Source organism: Trichechus manatus, unplaced genomic scaffold (genome assembly GCF_000243295.1).
Source record: "Trichechus manatus latirostris isolate Lorelei unplaced genomic scaffold, TriManLat1.0 scaffold00126, whole genome shotgun sequence".
NCBI lineage: Eukaryota > Metazoa > Chordata > Mammalia > Sirenia > Trichechidae > Trichechus > Trichechus manatus.
This window is the reverse complement of record NW_004444062.1, coordinates 1,432,276-1,445,054: the sequence shown is the minus strand read 5'-3', so window position 1 is coordinate 1,445,054 and position 12,779 is coordinate 1,432,276. Positions and strand designations below refer to the sequence as shown.

General features: G+C 38.9%; 1 pseudogene; it reads right to left on the bottom strand.

Moving 5' to 3' along the window:
• The window catches only part of LOC101359748 (AP-1 complex subunit sigma-2 pseudogene), a 30,811-nt pseudogene extending 26,796 nt beyond the window's left edge, over positions 1-4,015 (bottom strand).
• Positions 4,016-12,779: the final 8,764 nt, after the last annotated feature.

Below are 12,779 nucleotides of genomic sequence, written 5' to 3'. Positions count from 1 at the left end.
GGATTATTTGCTCAGCATACAGATTGAATAGGTATGGTGAAAGAATACAACCTTGACACACACCTTTCCTGACTTTAAACCTTTCAGTATCCCCTTGTTCTGTTCAAATGACTGCCTCTTGATCTATATGCAGGTTCCTCATGAGCACAATTAAGTGCTCTGGAAATCTCATTCTTTGCAATGTTATCCAAAATTTGTTATGATCCACACAGTCGAATGCCTTTGCATAGTCAATAAAACACAGGTAAACATCTTTCTGATATTGTCTGCTTTCAGCCAGGATCCATCTGACATCAGCAATGATATCCCTCATTCCACGTCCTCTTCTGAATCTGGCTTGAGTTTCTGGCAGTTCCCTGTCGATACACTGCTGCAGCTGCTTTTGAATGATCTTTAGCAAAATTTTACTTGCATGTGATACTAATGATATTGTTTGATAATTTTGGTATTCAGTTGGATCACCTTTCTTGGGAATAGGTGTAAATATGAATCTCTTCCAGTCGGTTGGCCAGGTAGCTGTCTTCCAAATCTCTTGGCATAGATGAGTGAGCACTTCCAGTGCTGCATTCATTTGTTGAAACATCTCAACTGTTATTCCGTCAATTTCTAGAGCCTTGTTTTTCACCAATGTCTTCAGTGCAGCTTAGACCTCTTCCTTCAGTACCATCAGTTCTTGATCACATGCTACCTCGTGAAATGGTTGAATGTCAACAAATTCTTTCTGGTATAGTGACTCTGTGTATTCCTTCCATCTTCTTTTGATGCTTCCTGCATCAAAAATGAGCTATGGATCTATTTTGTTAATCAAAGACAATTCTCTAAAAATAGTGCCTCCAACATTTAAATGAACTTTTTTTTTCTTCTCCAAAGCCCATGTTCTTTCTTATTTAGGGGTCACAAACTCAAATCTCTCTAGGGTCCAGGCAGGTTTGGGGAGATACCTAACAGGGAGTGGTTGGATTGTGTGATCTAGTGAGAGCATGATGGTCAGGGCCCTAAAGGCAAAGTACATCAGTGGATCACCAGTTCACCATCCCTGCTTAGACTACACCTCTTTTCCACATAGCAGAAAGGGATAGGAGCTGGTTGAATGGACACGGGAAATCTGGGGTGGAAAGGAGGAGTGTGCTGTCACATTATAGGGATAGCAACTAGGGTGAAATAACAATGTATGTAAAAATGTTTGTATAAGAAACTAACTTGAACCCTAAACTTTTACCTAAAGCACAGTAAAATAAATTTAAAAAAAAGAAAAAGAAAAAATTCAAGCCTGAATTGCAATATTGAAGGATTCTATGGGCAAAATATTGAATGACACAGAAAGCATCAAAGCAGATAGAATTAACACACAGTCATTATACCAAAAAGAATTGGTCGACGTTCAACCATTTCAGGAGGTAGTATATGATCAAGAACCAATGGTATTAAAGGAAGTAGTACAAGCTGCACTGAAGGCTCCAAGGATTGACAGAATACCAACTGAGATGTTTCAACAAACAGTTGCAGTGCTGGAGGTGCTCATTCATCTATGTTAAGAAATTTGGAAGACAGCTACCTGACCAACTGACTGGAAGAGGTTCATATTTGTGCCCATTACAAAGAAAGGTGATCCAACAGAATGATGAAATTATTGAACAATATCATTAAGATCACACCAAGTAAAATTTTGCTGATGATTATTCAAAAGTGGTTGCAGGAGTCCATCAAGAGGGAACTGCCAGAAATTCAAGTCAGATTCAGAAGAGGACGTGGGACAAAGAATATCATTGCTGCTGTCAGGTGGATCTTGGCTAAAAGCAGAGAATACCAGAAAGATGTTCACCTGTGTTTTATTGACTATGCATAGGCATTTGACTGTGTGGATCATAACAAATTATGGATAACATTGCTAAGAAAGGGAATACCAGAACAGTTATTCGTGCTTATGCAGAGTGTGTATATACACCAAAAAGGCAGTTGTTAGAACAGAACAAGGGTATACCACGTGGTTTAAAAGCAGGGAAGTTATACGTCAGGGTTGTATCGTTTCACCATACTTATTCAATCTATATGCTAAGCAAATAATCCGAGAAGCTGGACTATATGAAGAAGTACTGGGCATTAGGAATGGAGGAAAACTCATTAACAATCTGTGATATGCAGATGACTCAACCTTGCTTGCTGAAAATGAAGAGGACTTAAAGCACTTACTGATGAAGATCAAAGACTTCAGCCTTCAGTATGGATTATACCTCAACATAAAGAAAATGAAAGTCCTCACAATTGGGCTAATAAGCAACACAATGATAAACAGAGAAAATATTGAAGTTGTCAAGGATTTCATTTTACCTGAACACACAGTCAGTGCCCATGGAAGTAGCTGTCATGAAAACAAATGACATATTCCGTCAGCTGCAAAAGACTTCTTTAAAGTATTAAAAAGCAAAGATGTCAGTTTGAGGATTAAGGTGAGCCTGACCCAAGCTGTGGTATTCTCATTTGTCTCATATTCATGCAAAAGCTAGACAATGAATAAAGGAGGATGATAAAGAATTGATGACTTTTAATTATGGTGTTGGCAAAAAATCTTGAATATATCATGGACTGCCAGAAGAATGAACAAACCTCTCTTGTAAGAAGTACAGCCAGAATGCTCCTTAGAAGCGAGACTGACAAGGCTTTGTCTTGCACACTTTGGACATGTTATCAGGAGGGATCAGTCCCTGGAGAAGTACATCATGCTTGGTAAAGTAGAGGGTCATCTAAAAAGAGGAAGACCCTCAATGAGTCGGATTGACACAGTGACTGCAACAATGGGCTCAAGCATAATTATTGTGAGGATGGCGCAGGACCAGGCAGTGTTTCGTTCTGTTGTACATAGTGTTGCTATGAGTTGGAACTGACTCCACAGTACGTAGTAATAATAATAATAATAATAATAAATTGTATCAATGTAACAATGCCTACTGGTGATAGTATATCGAGATTACATTTTAAATCTTTAAACTAGTGAGAAGCCTTTTTTATAATTGAAACGGTAGATCATAGGCTAGTACAATACCAAAATACAAACCAACTGCCATCGAGTTGATTCTGACTCAAATACTTACGAACTTACAAACTGCATTTTAAGAAACGGTTTCTATTTAGAAGTACGTGGCCTGTAGCATAGATATTATTGTATAAATTGGAATATGGTTTGATTTGATCCTGGAAGATTTATTTTGTATCAGTGTCAGGAGGTTAAAGGGACCTCAGGTGTTATTTAATTCAACTGCTCAGTTGTTTCGTTTTAGCCGCTTAAGATGGTCATCTTAACCAAAAGTTGATATCCAAGTTGGTTTGAGACTTAGAAAAGGAAGTTAGATACATGTGTTCTAGAGTAAATTCATGACCCTAGCAACTGAGTGACTGCTGAGAGTGTGAAAGGATCAACAGGACTGATGAGTGTTCAAAAATTTCCTATTTTTTTAAAAATTTCATTAATTTTGTTGTCGTTGTTGAGAATATACACAGCAAAACATACACCAATTTAAGTTACAACATGTAAATTTCAGTAACATGGATTACATTCTTTGAGTTGTGCAACCGTTGCCACTCTCCCTTTCTGAGGTGTTCATCTCCCATTAACATAAACTCACGGCCCCCTTAGGTTCCTATCTAACCTTTCCAGTTGCCGTTGTCAATTTGACCCTAAGTAGATAGATCTTGAAAGAGCGCAATGGTCAAGGCAGACATTCTTTACTAGTTAAGTAAAACTTATTTGGTTTTAAGAAGACTTCAGGGGATGGTTTTGGTTTAAGGTTTAAAGATTGTCTCAGAGCAATAATTTTAGGCTGTTCATCCAGACTCCATGGCTCCAGAAAGTCTGGAGTCCATGAGAATTTGAAATTCTGTTCTGTATTTTCCCCTTTTGACCAGAATTTGTCTATAGAATCTTTGATCAAAATGTTCAGTAATGGTAGCCAGGCACCCTAACCCTTTTGAGTATCTAAAACTATAGTTATTAATACATCTACTCCTCACTTACCGACATGGTAAGGTTCCAAAGACCAGGTTGTTATGTGAAAAAGAGTATTATACGAGAGTTGGGGCCCTGCCCATCTTCGGTGCCTGTGGGCTTCCCCCTCCGCAGTCACTCACCGCCCATCAGGCGCCCCTGGCAGCCTTAGGATGCTGTAACGTAGCAGGGCCCCCTTTTCCCACTAACTCTTCTCCACCACTGCAGAGCCCATGAGGGTTGGGTTGGGGGGGTGGTCGGGGGTTGTCCACCTCAGGAGATGCAGGGAATCACCATCACCTGGCTGTGTTCCAGGCCTCTGCGAAGACGCCTGCCTTTAGTCTCTCCACCTTGCGGCTCCGCTGGCTCAGAGACGGGTCTAGGCAGCAGGTGGCTCCCAGGCCTGCAGGCAGGTGAAGCCTAGCCACCTGGACCCGGTGGAGACTGCGGAAGTGGCAGAGAGGCCTCTTTGGAAGAAGAGACTTCTGAGCCCTCGTTGGCTCTTGTGACCCCTGCTCCTGCCAGCTACTTGCCCCTGGGCTCCTCCTGCCTCCTGCGCACTGTTCGCCAAACCCCAAGCTCGCCGTGGGCTCTGCTGGCTCCTCTGCCCCACCTGGGTAATACAAACCATCCATGGCTCGAGTGGCCTCACTCCGTTTCACAAACCTGCTCCTCCTCCTCCTCCCCTTCTCTCCTGGGATCCTTGATAATGCGCAAAATACCTAATAGTAGATTTTTCACTATTGTTGTAAATGTGAAATGTCAGATAACAAGATAGTCAGTAAGTGAGGAAGAGGCATAGATACTATTATGAAAAAGATGCAACGTATAATAATTATATTTTTGTACATATTTGATTTATATTTACCTTACTTCTCCATTAGATTTGGAATTTTTGACAATGCATTTCTTTTTGAAATTTTCCTCTCCTTTGTCTTACATGGCCCTATTTCTTTTCCTCTTCTGGGCTTTTTTTCTTCTGGAATGTCTTCTTAAGAGTCAGTATTCCTCAAAGTTCTGTCCTTGATTCTCTTTCTTTTCAGGGATGGTGGTATAACATCACACTTCAGAGCATAGAGTTAGAAAAATTTTGAATATTAGCACTGCCACTTCCTGCTCTGTGATCTTGGACAATTTAATGTCTTCAGTTTCAATTTCCTCATTGGTAAACATAAGCTATCCTCTCTTACCTCTTACATTTGTTGAGATGTTGAAATAAGATATTACTTAAAATCCAGTATAATGTTTGGCACATAGAAAATGTTGAATAAATGGGACTTATCATTATTAGTTTCATTAACTTCAAAATATATGCTTACTCTACCTCTTCAGCTAAAGATTCTCTATTGGACTCCAAACCTGTATATGATTCTATGGAAGAATCCTGATCAAAAGGGTTTTGATTAGACTGTCTGATTCGTTAGTTTCCAAATGCCAGTTTGTAGCTTATTTTAAGTCAGTGATGAGATTTTTGCTGGTATAAGAGGAATTTAGAAAAACAGGAAGACAATTAAGATGAGTTTTAAAATGAAGTTAGGTTTATTCAATTTAATAAATTACTCTTTATATAAGGTTCACTCCTTAATTTCTGGTATTGAAATACTCTTTTATAAAAATGAAATGCTGGTATTAGGAGACAAAAGTTCTTTTTCAATACCCTGACTTAGCAAAATAAAAAGTTGGAAGTTTTAAATTGCTTCCTCAAATTTGCTTGGATATTTTGCTGTTTTGTGAAGACTGAAAACTTAGGAACACTTGAGCACTTAGCTTTACTTGGACAGACCTGAGCACCTCAAACTCTACACTGAAAAAAATATGTTTGTTATCTTCCTTCACGCCTCACCCTCACACACACAAAAACTCCAACTCCTTCTTATTCCCTGTCATAAGGATCTCATAATCATCCACCCCAGCTGATTAAATTAGAAATCTGGGAATCATCCTCAGAATCCCACTTGGTGCTGTTACCCTTATATTCGACTGACCACTAAATCCTTCAGTCCTATCTTTTGCATATTTCTTGACTCACATGGAGCCCTGGTGGTGCAGTGGTTGGGAGCTACAGCTGCTAACCAAAAGGTCGGCAGTTTGAATCCACCAGGTGGTGCTGGGAAATCCGATGGTGCCGTTCTGCTCTGTCCTAAAGGGTTGCTATGAGTTGGAATCAACTCAAAGCAACAAGTTTGACCCATATGCACTGTCACTGCCATTGTAAATTTTTTGCCAGAATTGCTGTCTATCTACCACCAAACTTTCACCATTTCAATTCATTTTGTCCTCAGCTTCCAGAATGATCTTTAATTTCCCTGCATAAGATCTCCCTATATCTCCCTCTCACCTTCAGTGTTTAATCTCCCAGTAAAGCTAAAAGGCCCCTCCTTCCCATATGCTGCTTCTCCCTCACATGGATCCATTGTGCCTGTCATAACTAACTACTTGCATTTCTATTGCCTTTGTATTTTTGCACGCCCATTTCCACCTGCTAGTAAATATCCTTCTCTCTGCATCTGGAAGATTCCAATTAATCCTTCAAGATTCAGTTTAAGTGTTCTGCAATCCTAGCTCTTTCCAGACATCCCCAGTCAGAGTAAGGTATCTCTCTTCTCTGTCCCCCAAATTTGTTATTGCATTCAATCACAATGTGATGTAATTTGGAGGGTATATAACTAGTCTTCCTTCTTATCTGTGAGCAACTGCTAGTGGGGATCATGCCTTCCATCTCATTGTTTGAGTGCTTAATACAGTCCCTGATGCTTTGTAGGTGCTTAATAACTATCAGCTGCATAAATGAATATAAAATTAATATTTTTAATTAATGATTTTGTTAAATAATGTTTCCGATCCTAAGAACTGTACAGACCAACAATAACAGGAAAACAATAGGGTGCTATTATGGATTGGGTTATGTCCCCCCAAAATATATGTTGAAGCCTTAACCCAAGGTACCTGTGAATGTAAACTTGCTTGGAAATAGGGTCTTTGAAAATGTTATCAGTTAAGTTAACATGATTTCATATCAGAACAGGGTGGGTCCTTATCGAATCTGAGGAGTGACTTTATAAAAGAGGAGACGAGATAGAGAGAGACAGACAGAGGGAAGATGGTCAAGTGAGGATGGAGTTACACCGCAACTGCAAGCAAAGGCACAATGGGGCGTCCAGAAGCTCAGAAAGACAAGAAAGAATCTTTCCCTAGAGTTTTTGGAAAGACACATACCTGCCGACACCCTGAATTCAGTCTACTAGCCTCTAGAACTATGGGACAATAAATTTCTGTACTTATAAGACACCCAATTTGTGGTACTTTGTTACGGCAGCTTTCAGAAACTAATTCAAAGTCATAGTCATTGAATTTATTTTATGATCTCTCATCTACTTAGGGAATTGAGACAGACGGATAAAACTGTTTTTGGTGTGTTATTCTGTTTGTATAGTATTCATTTTCATTATCAAATCAAAGTGTGTAGTTGAAGGCGTGACTGGAAGTGGACAGAAAGAATAGGACAAACACTGTTTAGCATCCCTAGGCTCTAATTCTGCTCTGCAAGAAAACCTCTTAATCTGGATTTGTTTGTGAAAATGAAACATGCCCTTTCCTTTTAGACATTTAGGCAGGTCATCTATGCTGTGTGTAATAATAACCAGAAATATAAAAATATAATAAATTTTCAAGTGAGATCATCTGATCCAGTGACCTGTCTTAAGTAAAAGTCCCAAAACCTCAGTCTCAGCTGGTATTTTCCTAAAGGATAGTCCTTTTTGCAAATTACACCTCATGACTGAGAGGTGACCCAGAGAAGCAGCCACTGCTTTTCCATATGTGCCTCTCACCTCAGTCATGCTGTCCAGAGGGATGTATAAGAGAGAAGGAATTCTTTCAGCCTCTCAGGGAGGGCAGTTGTGTTTGACCGAAGGCTTATGCTATCTATGCCTGATTGAAGGCTTACATTTTCTTATAAATTTGTGAGAGTATATATGTTCTTGATGGTATGAAACTGTCTTACACTGTTTCAGTTAGGATGTGGAGGTCTGCAGTTAACAGTTAAGTATTTGAGATACTTAATTCTCTTACATTACAAAGACTACTGAGGTAGGCTGTAAGTCTAGCTCATCAGTTCACTTATGTCATCAAGGACCCAATTTCTCTGCACCGTTCTGTTCCTCAGCATATTAAATTTTTATCCTCTTTATAGCCTCATGGTGGCAAGGTGGCTGCTGAAGTTGTAAGAATCTCTATGACACATCATCATCCCAAGTAGTAAGAAATCAAATAGGGGGTGTTAAAGTCATGAGTGGTAAGACTAATCATGATTCATTCCTTGGAGTTGGGTACCTTATCAATCCCAAATGCAACTGGGTTTCTGTAACAAAAAAGAAGGGAAAGAATGGTTGCTGGGTAGACACCTAACATTGTCTGTTACATACAATCTTTACACTTTAACTGTGTGAAATATAGCAGTTTTGCATTAAGGCTCTACCTTGAGGTTTTACTCTTACTGTGTTTGTACACAGTAGAAGTTTCTTCTCCCTTCCCTTTGACTCTCTACAATTTAACCCTCCATTCCCATGACACCTCACATCACTACCCAGTAGATTTAAACAAGTTTTACAATATATTTACTACTACATATTAGACTGAATAATTTGAATTTACCAATATTAACATATTTTTGTCCCATAAAAATTTCATAATTCATCTAAATAATTTGGGATTATTGGAAACTGAATAATATGTATGGATATTAAGTGAATAAAAATGGCTTAAAGCCACTAAATTTTTTAACAATGGAAAAAATCTATTATAAATTAAACCAGTGAGAGTTGTTTGACATTGTCATTTGGAAAAAAGAGAATAAGTAACCTGTTAATAACATTTAATCACATTCATAGAGGTTGGCAATAGTGGACAAGGAGATGTCCTTTTTCATTTCTCAAATTTGAATAAATTAATCCAGTCATGTCCTCCAGAGAGAGAAGATGTATTTACCTTTATGAATTTCTGTAGCAGTGTGAGCTGCCATTTACCTTACGATTTCTCTCTGTCACAGTTAGGAATATCACAACGGCTGCACATAGTTTCAAAAAGATATGGAACTTAATAGAGAAGAATTCATCTTCCTACAGTAGGACACATAAAATTTAAAAAAGATGAGTGGAAAAAGCCAGCATAGAGGAGAAAGCCAAGATAAGTGTCTCAAACACCTGAATATGGAGAAGATCCAGAACTTTGCAGAGAGCCTGAGCCAGACACTGTAACAGGAGAGGAAGTCATCTGGAAAATGGTATTTCTCACACACCCAGTGTAAGCCAATCTCCTGGGTAATAGTATCAAGTTCAGCAACTCTTGCCAGTCTCTCATTTCCTTGAATGTAATAAGATTCTAGCAATAGAATCACTCTTTAGTTCAGTGATTTCCCCACCTGCTGCTTACATACTGCTAAAGTTATCTTTTTCCCCAAAGTCTTACCCATCGAGGTTCACATGCTTTGTCCTGTATGTCCTTTTGTGGATGAAATAGATTAATAATACCAGAAGTCCTCCAGAGGTGTAGCCAAGTAAGAAATAAAGCTGAGTTGTGGTCATTAAAATGGAGGCCATTTAACAGCTGGACAGGAACAGCATGAGAACTCTTATGGAGGTTAAGAAATGGGAAGAACAAAAGAGAATATATTAAAAAGCACAAATATACAAGTGACAAAAAAGAAGTGAGGATTTAAAAAAAATTAAGGATTAAAAAACCAATAGTGTTACACATAGGACAATAGCAACAATAACTGTACCAGATGGGAAGATGTGGACTCCCAATTTACGTAATTTTGAATCAGCCACTTACCATTTTTTTCACAGCTCGATTGTCATTTGTATACTATATTCATTTTCTATTGTTGCTGTAATAAATTACTACAGACTTAGTGGCTTAAAACAACTAATTTGTTATCTTACAGTTCTGGAGGTCAGAAGTCCAAAATGGTTTCAATGGGCCTAAACCTTGACGTTGGCAGGACTGTGCTCCCTCTGGAGGCTCGAGAAGAGAATCTGTTTTCTTGTATTTTCCTGGTGGCACAGTGGCTAAGAGCCACCTCTGCTAAACAAATGGTCATCTGTTCGAATTCAACAGCTGCTCCTTGGAAACCCTATGGGGCAGTTCTACTCTGTCCTATAGGGTTACTGTGAGTCAGAATCGACTCGATGGCAACAGGTTTGGTTTTTGGTTTGGTAGAGCTGCATTGGAGTCCTGGCGGCATGGTGGTTAAGAGTTTGGCTGCTAACCAAAAGGTTTGCAGTTTGAATCCACCAGCTGTTACTTGGAAACCCTAGGGGGAAGTTCTACTCTTTTCTATAGGTTCTCTATCAGTTGGAATTAACTGGACAGCATTTTTTGTTTGTTTGTTTGTTTAGAGCTGCATTCCTTGCATCCCTTGGCTCTTGGCCTCTTCCTCCACCTGAGAAGTCAGTAACATAGCATCTTCAAATCTCTTTCTGCTTCTGTCTTCACATCACTTTTTCTTTTATTGTAATCAAATCTCCCTCTGTCTCCTTCTTAAAAAGACACTTGTGATTACATTAGGGGCCCACCTGGATCTAGAATAATCTCCCAATCTCAAGATCCGTAACTTAATGACATCTGCAGTCTCTTGCCATATACGGTAAAATTCAATTTTCTTAGGATTAGGATGTGGTCATCGGTGGGGAGGTGGGGGGGTCATTTTTCAGCCTACCCTACATACATTCAGTCATTTAAAGTGTGCAATTCGAACTTTTTATAGTATATTCATAGTATGAAATTATCGCCACTATTTCCTGAGAAGGAATAATAGAATGCACTTGGAATGCTCTAAGACACCACATCCATGAATACTGGAATCTATCAAGAGTATCCTTTCGGTATAGTCTTAATCTTTTTAAACCTTGTATTTGTTTATAAGTAGGATAGGCTACTTTATGAAACTGATTTTCCTAACATAAGAGAGATTCATATGAAAATGGGGAGGGGTAAAGGGGAATCTTGGACTAGCTGGGAGCTTGGATGAGATGACATTTAGGGTCCTATCAAGTGGAAGGCGATTTGATAATGTTATTAGAAAGAACAATTTCATAGAGGTGGCACAGATTAAGCACAGATTAAGTAGCCTGTAAGTCACAGAAAGTTATATGGATAGTCAGGAAAAGGAGATAAAGCATGAATTGAGGAGCGCAGAGAAGACTTTATAAAGGAAGTGAGAATATTGATGAATCTTGAAGGAATCATCAGTTTTAGCTAAGAATAGGAAGTGGGACAGCATTCTTTTTTTCACACATATGCTTTTATTTTATTAAAAAAAATTTTTTTTTATTGTACTTTAGATGAAGGTTTACAAAACAAATAGTTTCTCATTAAATGGTCAGTACACATATTGTTTTATGACATTGGTTAACAACCCCACGACATGTCAACACTCTCCCTTCTTGACCTTGGAGGACCTTTTTTTTTTTTTTGGTGAAAATATACACAGCCAAAGATACACCATTTCAAAAATTCCTACGTGTACACTTCAGTGACTTCAATTACATTCTTTCAGTTGTGCTGCCATTCTCACTATCCTTTTCCAAATTATTCCCTCACTATTGAGTGGGACAGCATTCCTGGTAAAGAAATGACATGAACAAATGGTGCTAAGGAAGACTAATCTGTGGAATGTGATATTCATTATATGGGAAGACCACACAGTCCCATCTTATAAGCAAGGGGAGTAAGAGAGGCTTTCCTAAAAAAATTAGTTTCTGATTTTCTGACCTGTCATCAGGTATACACCTACTCTCGTTGGAAAGCAGCATGGGATAGGGGAGGGTAGGAAGAGAACTCTTGTTTTACCGAATAATGCTGAAGAAAATCGACAAACTTGAAGTAGATTCCACTGTGAATTCATCGTCTTTTCACTTAACTGAGCCCCCGCCACTGCCCAAAAATCTTACTATGATTTATTTAGTCTATTCTCTGTACATTTCTCTATAGGAGCCATTCCAAACTTTCCCACCAGTCCCATTTCTACCAAATCCATCCTCACTCCTCATTCTTTTACAATGACTTTAAAAGATTATGAAGAAAATTTAAGTCATTAAATGGGAAGCCCCATAAATCCATTCCAATACACCTATAAACAATTGTATAGCTTCACTCATCTACCCTTCTATCCTCCTATTACAATTTAAAAAGCATTTCTCCTCTCCAAAGCTAATTTTTCCCTCTATGCTTCAGGTCTTTTCATGAGCTGAATATTGTCCATATGCCCCTCCATGTCCACTTCTACCATTTTCTACCCTGCTCTGTGTCTCAGAAGACTGGCCCATATAATTTGAGTAAAGACTCCTTTGCCCTCTAGCTTCAGGTTGGATTTGACCAATGGAAAGCACCAGAAGTAGACAAAGGGCAGGAGGATGGTGAGGTCAGGATATTCATGCCTCTAACTCTCTCCTTGCCAGGCTGAGAGGTTAGCAGTGACTGTGTTTCTCTATCAAAGACCATAGCACGCCAATAGGAACCTGATTCTTGTAATTACAGGTCTCGAAGGGTTGCCGTAACCATTCCCTCCCTTTTCATTCTTTCATTAATTTATTTTCCAAACAACAAAACCAAACTGAAATGAAGCCTTTGCCATCAAGTTGGTTCCAACTCATAGCACCTACTAATTTCCAGGTACTATTCTAGACATTGAAGTCACTGGGTAGTGCAAAGGGTTGATATGCTCACTGACAACCAAAAGGATGGTGTTCAAGTCTACCCCAGAAGTTCCTTGGAAGAAGGGCCTGGCCATGCAAAATCA